The following is a 10,608-nucleotide window of genomic DNA, read 5'->3' as shown; positions in this document are numbered from 1 at the left end:
TGATAATGTTGAGGAAGAATTGCCTTTACCCTTCAAGGTCCTTCTAGCTTCTAACTGAACTTAAATTGACCTGAGACAGATTAATAGGAGAAAAATAAAATTTAATAGTGTATTTACAGGGAATCCAGACAGACATGGAAATTCCAAAGACAGTCAGGCAACATGAAGCTTGTATGAGCTAAGGAGAGGAGTAGGGGTCTGAAGATACAAAGAGGAGAAAAGCTTTAAGCAAGAAGGTGAAAGATGTTTGGGAAACAGTTTACTCCATTATGTAGATAAGTGTCTCAGGTAAAGAGGAATCTCTCTTCCTGGTACAAGGAATTTGAGAGGGAGGTAAAAAATTCAGATATTTTCTGAATTTGCTGGGTTTAGATTGCTTTTAACTCAAAATAATGTTCATGCCGAAGTGTCCCATCTTGGGGTGGCCTGCACTTGACCTGTACAATAACATTCTAGTTTTTAAACAGTGGATTCATTAGTGTTGATGCTGTTATACTTCATAAAGTCACATCAGTTATTCATACTGATAACAGAAAAACTCTCTAAAGGCCTGGTATACCAAGGAAATCATTATGGATTTATTCCTAAATCAACATGACTGTTTATAAACTTTGTTCAAACCAAAATCCTGATTTATGGCCCACCAAACACATATTGTATATCTGCTTTGTGAATGAGTAGACACCTTCCTCCCTGCTTCCCTTTATGACAAAATTCACGATTCCTGCCTGTATGTTAATCTGTAATATTTTGGGTTTTTACAAGGCATTAAAAAGTAATAGAACGCTATAAAAACTGTTTATTCTCCAGAACACCATCTTCCTCGTGAAGAGCATGTTTTCCAGGCAGCTATCCTAATTTGGACTCAAATAAAACTCTTGTTCAATTTGTGCTGATCTTTCTTGGTGAAATTGGCAGGATATTAAAGCAAGTCACCTGAGAATATCTACAGGTCATCTGGAACTTGGCACTCAGTACACCACAGGCCCTTTGTGCCCCTCTGACTTCTCAGCACCTCACAGGTGTATCTGGTGAGTTCTTCTGATATCTGGATCTTCTCAACTTGAGTTGAAGATCCTTTTATTCAAGCTGTTCTCTAGGTGGGAATAACCTTGAGAGATTTAAGTCTCAGGTGACACAAATGGGATTCTTTTGCCATGTCTAAATTATTTCTCTTATGCCCAAAATTATAGGCCAGCTACAGGCTAAGCAACCAGAAACTAGGAAGAAATCCATGATACTAACAAAACATATACTGATATTGATGACCGAATGTTTGGGGAGATAGAATTACAACAGACACAACACATATCTATGGAAACTAACTGACTGAGAGAAATTCTTACATTTAATAACAGAAAATATACCATTTTAAACCAACCAGCTCAAATGTATCACAAGGTACAAATAACTGTAGATAAAGAAAGTAAATGGATACTCTAATTTAAGATTATCAAAATACTTGTGAAAGATTTTCTTTGTAATGTTGTGCCCATTTCCCATTGGTTCAAATGTTAGTAACTGGATTTTTTTTAAATTTAATTTATGTTAGATAAGAGAACACAAGTGGGGGGAGGGGCATGAAAAGAGGGAATTACTAATTGGATTTTTATTACTAATTCTGCATGTCTACTATAAAGTTACAAAAATGTAAAGGCAAATATCACAAAGCACATGTACAATGTTTCTACAATTTGATCTCAAATTGATCTAAAAAAATAGACTATTAAAAGCCATACTCTTGATCTCCCCATCTGATGCCTAGCATGGAGGGACAAAATAATGATCATGAATGCTTTCTGTCAAAAGAGTATTGATCCAAAGGGAAATGACGAGAGAAAAACTCTGTTAAAATCTGATTTATAAGGGAAGCCATTGTAGATTTCTTCCCAAGTCAACCTGACTGTATATAAACTTTGAACTTTGTTCAAACCAAAAGCCTGATTTATCGCCCACCAAGCATGTACTACACATCTGCTTTGTGAAACAGTAACCTAAAGGAAAACCATCTTGATCCTGAGATACCAAACAATTCTCCTATTCCCTGCATTCCTTTATGATAAAACTCATGATTCCTGCCTATTTGCTATCTATAACCTTTTGAGCTTTTGAAAGATGTAAAAAGTCTAAACCCCATAGAAATTGATCATTCACCAGAACATGTTCTTCCTTGTGAAGAACACGTTTCCTTAACTTGGGCTCCAATGAAACTCTTTCTTACTTTTAGAAATTCTAAAAGGTTTGTTCAATTTGCATCAACAATATGCATTAAAATTACATAACATTTAAATCTGATTTTTGTGTATTGTGTATTGAACCCTGAATTTGTTAAAAATGGTAAGAAGTGTGCATTAAATAAATCATATGATGCATGAATGAACATAAGAAAAGCATAAATTGAAGCCAGATCGACCTGGATTCAAATTTTTGCCTTGATGCTTGTGAGCTTGAAATATATAATTGAGAACTAGGTACTTAAGGTCTCTGAATATCAGTTTCCTTTAATAATACTTAGTGTAGGTCTACCATGTGCTAAGTACTATTAAGGGTGTTAGAGATATAGTGGTGAACAAAATGCATACCATGTCTGGGTGCTGCAGAAGTATACATAGAAAAGGTTAGATATACTACAGGAGCTGGGAATGGCTAGCCAGCAATGAGCCATATTCTTGAGGCCTGACCTATGTCAGTGTCCTCTTAGATGAATTTCTGTGGACATTATTTCATAGACCTCTTTTATCATAAGCTGTTTTTCAACACTCCTGGGAATATATGAAACAGGGTCAAGGACATTTTACATCAAACTAATATCAATGTTATATATAATCATAAAATTGGTAATATACCCTTTCAACCAGTCTGAGATTGGGTTGACTACTATACAAGGGGCTGACTATGTAGAGGAGTCTTTATTCTAACTTTATCAGTTTTGTAACAACATACTTATTTGTGCCTCTCGCTATTTATGCTCACTCTCTTGAACCTCCCCTACTGTCACTGGAAGGAGAATTTCTCTTTGCAGACATCAGGATCATAGTTCTTCCCTTTCCTATCTAACTCGTCTCATCTTCTGGGTCTCATTCTTTCTTACTGCCATGTGCCCACTGAGCTCTTGGACATTAAGCAGTCCTGAGGCTATGGTCATTAATGCTGGGTGCATAATCATTAATTCTGAGGAAACATTTGCTCCAAAGGAGCATGAGAGAAGAAAAAATTTCTATCCTCATATAACAAACACATAAGAGAAAAATACAATGAAAATCTGATAATAGTATTGTTAGTATAAAAATGAAATTTGTGTATGTGATATTTATAGGAATGTAATAAAAATCCCTCACATTGAGCAAAAAGCCAGTGTCACACAAAGAACCTTACTGAAACCAGGAGTAAATTCCTGTAGAAGAACATGTATCTGAAATACAGATATAAAAGAAGCATAAAGAAACTTATCATTAAATTCTCAGCATTTGAAAAGAAGAAAAAGATGAATAAAAACAAAGTCAAAGACATTTGCACAAGTCATAATTGAGAAATTTCCAACTGTGAGCAAAGCAACAAAATGAGACCTGGATATGTATTCAGGTAGTTACTGATGGAAAAGTGTGAGCAAAAACCAAGATAGAAGATCATAACCATTTAACTTCCTAGGGGAAGGAGGTAAGAGAATGTCTGGTAGTACTCTGTCCACCCAAAACTCAGGTGCTGACATTGACCTTCCTAAAAGGGCATTCCTCATTTTTAAACACCCCAAAGCTTAAATGAACTGAATAATAAGACTATAGGGAAGATTTTAAATATTAAAGATATTTTTCAGTTGTTTTTGTTTTTACCTCTGGCAGTATCTATATCTGAAACTAGAAGTCTTGACCCATTTACACATATTTTTTTTTTTTAATGCTACTCTGGGGCGCATGGGTGGCTCAGTGGGTTAAGCCTCTGCCTTCAGTTCAGGTCATGATCTCAGGGTCCTGGGATCGAGTCCCGCATTGGGCTCTCTGCTCAGCAAGGAGCCTGCTTCTTCCTCTCTCTCTGCCTGCCTCTCTGCCTGCTTGTGAACTCTCTCTGTCAAATAAATAAATAAATCTTTAAAAAAAAATAAGAATGCCACTCTGACTAGCCCATTATATCATTTTTTTCTAAACAGTTAATGATTTCCAATCCATGGGATTCAGAAATCCTAGAATGATTGGCCTACTAGCTATTCCTTTTTTGAGCTAGTTTTTTACAGACCAGTGTATGTTCATCTACCATAATTGGTGATGGGGATTTCTTTGTCCTACTAGAATAAATGGGATTCCAAGCATAAGCAAGAGTCAAAATTCTGGAAAACATAGGATCCAGACACTGTATACAGCTCCATTAAGAAACTGAGATGGATGTTAGCCTGTATGAAATTTATTTATGTGATCTACTTATTAATAATAAGTATCTTCATGTAAATCATGCTTTATTCCAAGCTTGGCTTTTTACTCTTTATCTTACACTGATTAAATCAATCCCCAAATAGTCATTTAATTGGTATAACACTTCATTCCTTTTGCTTGCTTTGCAAGTCCCAGTGGTGTCTTGCAGACGTAGTTTTAGTCCCTCTTACAAAGTATGATTTTCCATTATAGCTACTTACATCTGGGTGGTTGCAGATTTCTACAAAACGGCACTGGAAAACAAAAGTCAGGTCACAAATCCTTTTCTCAAAGGCAAATACAGTTCCTACTTTTGATCTAGGCAGAAAGCCAAACCTAGAATAAGAGAAGCCATATGTATGTGTTTGAGAAAGTTGCCTACATAAGTAGGGATTTTCCCCAAATAATGAAGTTAACTTTTTGATGACTTTAGGAGAATGATGGAAATGTAATGGTCACACTACAAACTTTAAAAATGTTTTACAAATACTTTGAGGTAATTTTTTAAAAAGAAGAAACAGGATGATAAAAGAACCACAGCCTTCATCAAGACTGATTAATCCAAAGAGGGCAAGTATGGCATTTAAAGGTTCACCAGTTTCCCTACACTCAAGTACAGCTGAAACTTGTTCCCAGATATTTTTATCCATGTCCAAAAGCAAAAAGATTTCTGACTCAATAAGGGAGAGCCTGTAAACTTGCCCACCCTCAACCCCTTTCTAATCTTCATTTGTGCTTAATAAGACATGAAAAAAAAAAAACCAAATGAATGATTCTAGGGTGACATTAGAAAACCTCTTTTATACACATTAGCACAATTCAAGAAGATTGATCCTAAGGTCTCCAGGCTTGGAAGTGTCTACATATCTTCTACACAAGTGGTCCTCCACTGGGAGCAATTTGCTGCTAGGGAACACTTGGCGTGCCCAGAAGTATTTTTATTCTTACAACTGGAGAGTAGGAGATTTTACTGGAATCTAATGAGTAAAGGCCAGGAATCCTGAAAAATATCCACAACGCACAGGACAGCCCCTGACAAGAAAGCGTGTATCACCAAACATCAAATGCAGAGGTTGAGAAACACTGTGGTAGATCAGTGTTCCCCGGATCAGCCCAGTCTATGGTCTTCTTACTGATATTTGACCTCTGGGTTTATATTGAAAATGGGCACTTAGAGTCACAATTCCCCTGCTATGTATGTATCAACTGGGGGTGAAAAGTATGGTTTCTTTCCTTATTTCCAAATTGGGAAGCCCTCCTTGCAAGCAATTATTTGGAGTCCATAGCTCTTTTCCTCTCTTCTAACAGACCTGGCTCTCAGATCCTGACCTGCTCTGGCCTAAAAAGAAAGACACAAAGGGGAGCCTGGAGCCAAATAAAGTGTAATTTTTGGTTTTTATCAGCGCACCTAGAATATTCTAAGTGAAGCAGAATGACATTAGGCATTTACTTCCACCTCTAGGCTGAACAATATGTTTGAAAATGACTATAAACAAAAGTAAATTTGGGGACACCTGAGTGACTCAGTTCGTACTCAGGTCATGATCTCAGGGTCAAGAGATCAAGCCCTATGTCAAGCCCTATGTTGGGCTCCATACTCAGTGCAGAATTTGCTTAAGAGTCTTTTTCTTCCTCTCCTGTTACCCTTTCTCCTGCCTGTACTCTCTCTCTAAAATAAATAAAAATCTTAAAAAAAAATTTCAAGAATAGTTTGAATATTTGAATTCCATTTCATGGTATATAATTATATTTATGAATTCTCATACTGATATATTTAATCAAGAAAAACCCCCCAAATTTTAAAATTTTCTTCTATTTGAAGACATTTAAATATATAATTTAAAAATATCAGTACAAAGTGGCAAATGTTGTTTTCTTGAGAAGAAAAAAAGTATTCTGGAATGATGTACTTTATTGATTTTGGTGTTAAAGTAATGGTGCAAATAGACGAAAAATACTCACAGATGCTGTAACAATTTTCCTTAGCAAAACAGTCGGTTGGAAACTTTGTTGGTTCTCCATTTACTCATTTGAAATTATACAGATCCATGAAACCCAAAATCACTGTTCTAGTCAGCTCAACAACTAAATAGTGATGGTCTTTACTTAAAAAACTCTACTGGTGAGGACTTTTCTGCTTTCTGAGGAAGACCATGTTATTTATTTGGCCAGTCTTATTGGAAAGTTCTTTATGTTGCAGTAAAAACATTTGTAATCATCTCCCCACAATTTCTTGGTTCTTGGCTCTTGTTCTACCCTGCAGGTCATAGCAAATGAGCCAAATTCCACTTCTATAGGATAGCACTAAGTAATGATGGTTACCATACCCATCTTGAACTTCATCCTCTCTAAGCCAAGCATTTGCTAGTGCTGCACTAACACAACTCAATAGTTCCTCTTTATGTTGTGGTCATTGTCCTCCAAATAGCTTCCGGTTTCTATAAAATTGAACAACATAAGTTTTAGCTGAAACAGTCTATTAGTGCTATCATTTTTCTATTTTAGACATTTCAATCATATTGTTTGGCTTTAAGGACAAACTAGATTTGTTGGCAAGCCTTAGTAATATTGATACATGAAATTATAGTTAAATCAAACCATACATATTTAAACAAGTTCTCCCTCTAACTCCTATTTCCTCTACTATGCATGCAGTCAACTGGTAGGGTTTCTAGTTGATTCAAGGTTATGATTTTTTAAATTTCATATCCTAAATTTCATCTTGTTATTGCCAGCACATGTTCCATACTGTTGAGATTTTAGAAAATATTTTTCTTGTAAAATATTTCAAACATTTGGAAAAAGAAATGAATATAATGAAAACTCATGTGGCCAAACCCAAATACAATACATATTAACATTATACCATATTTTCTTTAGGTTATTGTGTTTTTAAGCAAACCAAACTTTAAATAGAGTTGCAGCCCAGCTGAGAACTCTGAAATTCTATCCCGACCCTCTTTTCCCTAGTTAAATCATCATCCTGAAGGTGTTAGGTATACTTCTCATCCCAGATTTATATACCTAATTCTATATATGCAGATAGCTATAGACTGTACATACTTTTAAATATGCCATAGAATATGAATCACTCTATAGTTTTTCTTTTTCTTACCTCTTGTTTCTGACCACTATACCTGTTAAAATATGAAGTACCAGTTCTTTCATTTCCAATTGCTGATTTGTCCAGTCCATTCTCTCCATTTCAAACAATGCTATTATGTGCATCTTTAAACACATCATCTTATGTCATTGTGTAGTAGTGGCCATAGGACAGACACCTAGAGGTGAAATGTCTGGGTTGTGGTTACATATTTTTACTTTTAGTAGATATTGTCAAATTGCTTTTTAAATCAATAGTACTAATTTATGTTTCCATTAATAGTGATTGAGAATTTGCATTATTCCATATCCTTGGCAATACTTGGTGTGTTATGGGTTACATTGTATCTTCCTCCAGAATTCATGAAGTCATGTTGAAAATTCCATATTGAAATCCTTATCATCAATATCTCAAATGTGACCTTATTTGGAAATAGGGTCACTGCAGATAAAATTAATAAAATTAGGTCATATTCAATAAGGGTGGGGTCCTTAATCCCATGACGGGTGTCCTTAACAAAAGGGGAAATTTGGACACAGGGATAATGCCATGTGAAGATAAAAGCAGACAGATATTGGTGTGATATAACAGAAGTCAAGGAACACCAAAGATTGCCAACAAACCGAGCACAAAGAGATTATCCATTGCAGCTTCTAGAGGGAGCCAACATTTTGATCTTACTCTTCTAGGCTGCAGACCCGTGAAACAATAAATAAACAATAAATAATTTGTTGTGCAAATTATTTTGTCATACCAGCTCTAACAAACTAATATATTTAACATTACTTGGCGTTTCAAATGTTTGCCAATATGATAGATATAAGACAGAATCTTATTTTTAAGTTCTATTTTTTCCACAAATGATATTGAACATACACATTGCTAATTTGGGTTCCCTCTTCAAAGAATTACCTTTTTAATCTCTGTCTACCTTTAACTGATTTACCTCCAACTTTGACGATTATTTTTTTACATAGATATTTTAATTATTCAACAATACTTTTCTTTATGAAATAGATTCTTAGTATCATGATTAAAGGTATTCCTTCCCTGAGGTCTTGATATCCTCTACATTTTCTAATAATTAAAAGTTTTGCTTTTCGCAATTTTTTCTTTAAACTGACTGGATTTGAATTTTGTGTATAAAATGAGGCAAGAATTTATCATTTTTTACATTTGGATAATCAGTTTTCCAAGAACCATTTATTTATTTATTTATTTATTTATGTAACCAAAAAGGAATAGTAGCATTGTTTTTAATGAATTTTAGTCCAGATTACAAAGCAAGGCACTAGCTGCTGCCCCGACTTATTAGTACACATATGAACAACTTTTTGTTCCCCCATAAAAGCAAGTAACAAAAGTATATCAGATGGACAGGATAAGATATTTGAATCTAGTTTTTAAAAATCAGCATGGAAGCTAGTATTACTATTGCAGTGTAAAAGACTTTCTCTACTTTTTGCCCCACGCCCACCCCATTTATCTATTCAAATTCTAGGACTTTCCTAATCAAGAGATTTTGTGGGAGAATATCTTTTGAGACTTTTAGTGTACAAGGGTAATTTTTCTTGGTTTTACTCTTGATGTCCTTTACCTCTGTCACTGGGTAAGTGAAGGGGCTGGCACAGGTCTTCAGGAATTCTTCTGAGGCACTTTGACCATGATGGTTTTCACTTAAGTATATGTTTGCAGCCCATACTCTCCCAGCTTCTGACCACTCTGGACATTTTCTAGCCACTGAGTGGTGATCAGTCCCCAAACACATCATAGCAGTTGACACACACTGTGCCAGCATGGAAGGTCTGGGACAGATAATTGGCCTTGTCCAAGTCCTTGGTGAAGACAGCTGCAGCCACACATGGAATTGTTGGCTTTCCCAGTGACTTCCTCTATGGTCTTGAACCTCAGGATCTGCATTGTTGGCCCAAAGAGCTCCTCCTTGGCAGTAGTCGTGCTGTCTTATATATCTCCAAATGGTGATGGTAGGCTAGGCAAAGTAGCCACAATCAGAAGTCACCCCTCCATCAAACAGCAGCTCTGTTCCTCCTCCTTCCCAGATCTGTATAACCAAGGACATTCTTAAGCTGAGTTTCATCTACCTGAGATCCCTAGTTGTCAAAGGGTTCCCAACTATACAAGACCTGACTAGGGTCATATTCTGCTTCATAAATTCAGTGTAAATATCTTCTTGTACAAATATCTGGAAACCTGTACAGTAGCACTGACACTGGTTGAGGAAAGGACAAAGGGGGTCTGCTCCATGGCCCAGTTCACGTCTGCATCTGACATGATGATACTGGTGCCCAGCCCACCGCCCCGCCTCCAGGGTCACTCTCTTGAGGTTACTATTTCCTGCAGTAACAGGGACTAGGTGGTCAATCTCAGTGGAGCCTGTGAAGGCCGCTTTGTCCACATCCTCATGGGAAGTGATGGTAGCCCCATCTGTGGGGCCAAAATCTAGGAATAATACTGACCATGCCAGGAGGAAAGCCAGCCTCCTTAATAAGGTTGGTCACATAGAGGGTGGTGAGTGGAGTCTGCTCAGCTTCCTTCATCACAACCTTTCCCATTGCCAGGCTGGGCCCAGTTTCCAGGCTTGCATTAGGAACTGGAAGTTCCACACAATGATCTGCCTGCACACTCTGATAGATTCATGGTGGATGTAGCTGAAAAAGTTCAGCTTTGAACATCCACTGGGCATCAACATAGATGTGCATAATAGCTGGCAAATGAAAGTTTTCTCTCTCCTCTTCCTCTCCCACTTTTGTCTACCATCAAATTCAAGGTCAGAGGATATAGAGAAAGAAATATGAGAAGGATGGAGGAAACAAACAAGGAAATAGTACAACTAAGCATGCCTCTTTCCCCTATGTTAAGCTTTCAGTGAGAAAGAGGAACATATTTCACTTAAATGAAATTGAGAATTTTTATTATTCCCTGTAATATACATTCTTTTTAGTACATATGAAACATTTACAAAAATACAAAAAAAAACCCACCACAATACATTTTAAAGAATCAGTATGATAAAAAAAATCTCTCCTCTGATGATTACAAATTATAAATTGATAAGAAAATTAATGCCTTAAAATCTTGTGT

The 10,608-nt window shown here is 36.2% G+C and overlaps 1 pseudogene; it reads right to left on the bottom strand.

The window, feature by feature from the left end:
- Window positions 1-9,141: 9,141 nt before the first annotated feature.
- On the bottom strand, window positions 9,142-10,210 carry LOC132014581 (aldehyde dehydrogenase, mitochondrial-like; annotated as a pseudogene).
- Between the last annotated feature and the right edge of the window lie 398 nt (window positions 10,211-10,608).

Source organism: Mustela nigripes, chromosome 3 (assembly GCF_022355385.1).
Source record: "Mustela nigripes isolate SB6536 chromosome 3, MUSNIG.SB6536, whole genome shotgun sequence".
Taxonomy (NCBI): Eukaryota; Metazoa; Chordata; class Mammalia; order Carnivora; family Mustelidae; genus Mustela; species Mustela nigripes.
The sequence above is the reverse complement of the archived record's forward strand: the minus strand, read 5'-3'. Positions and strand labels throughout refer to the sequence as shown.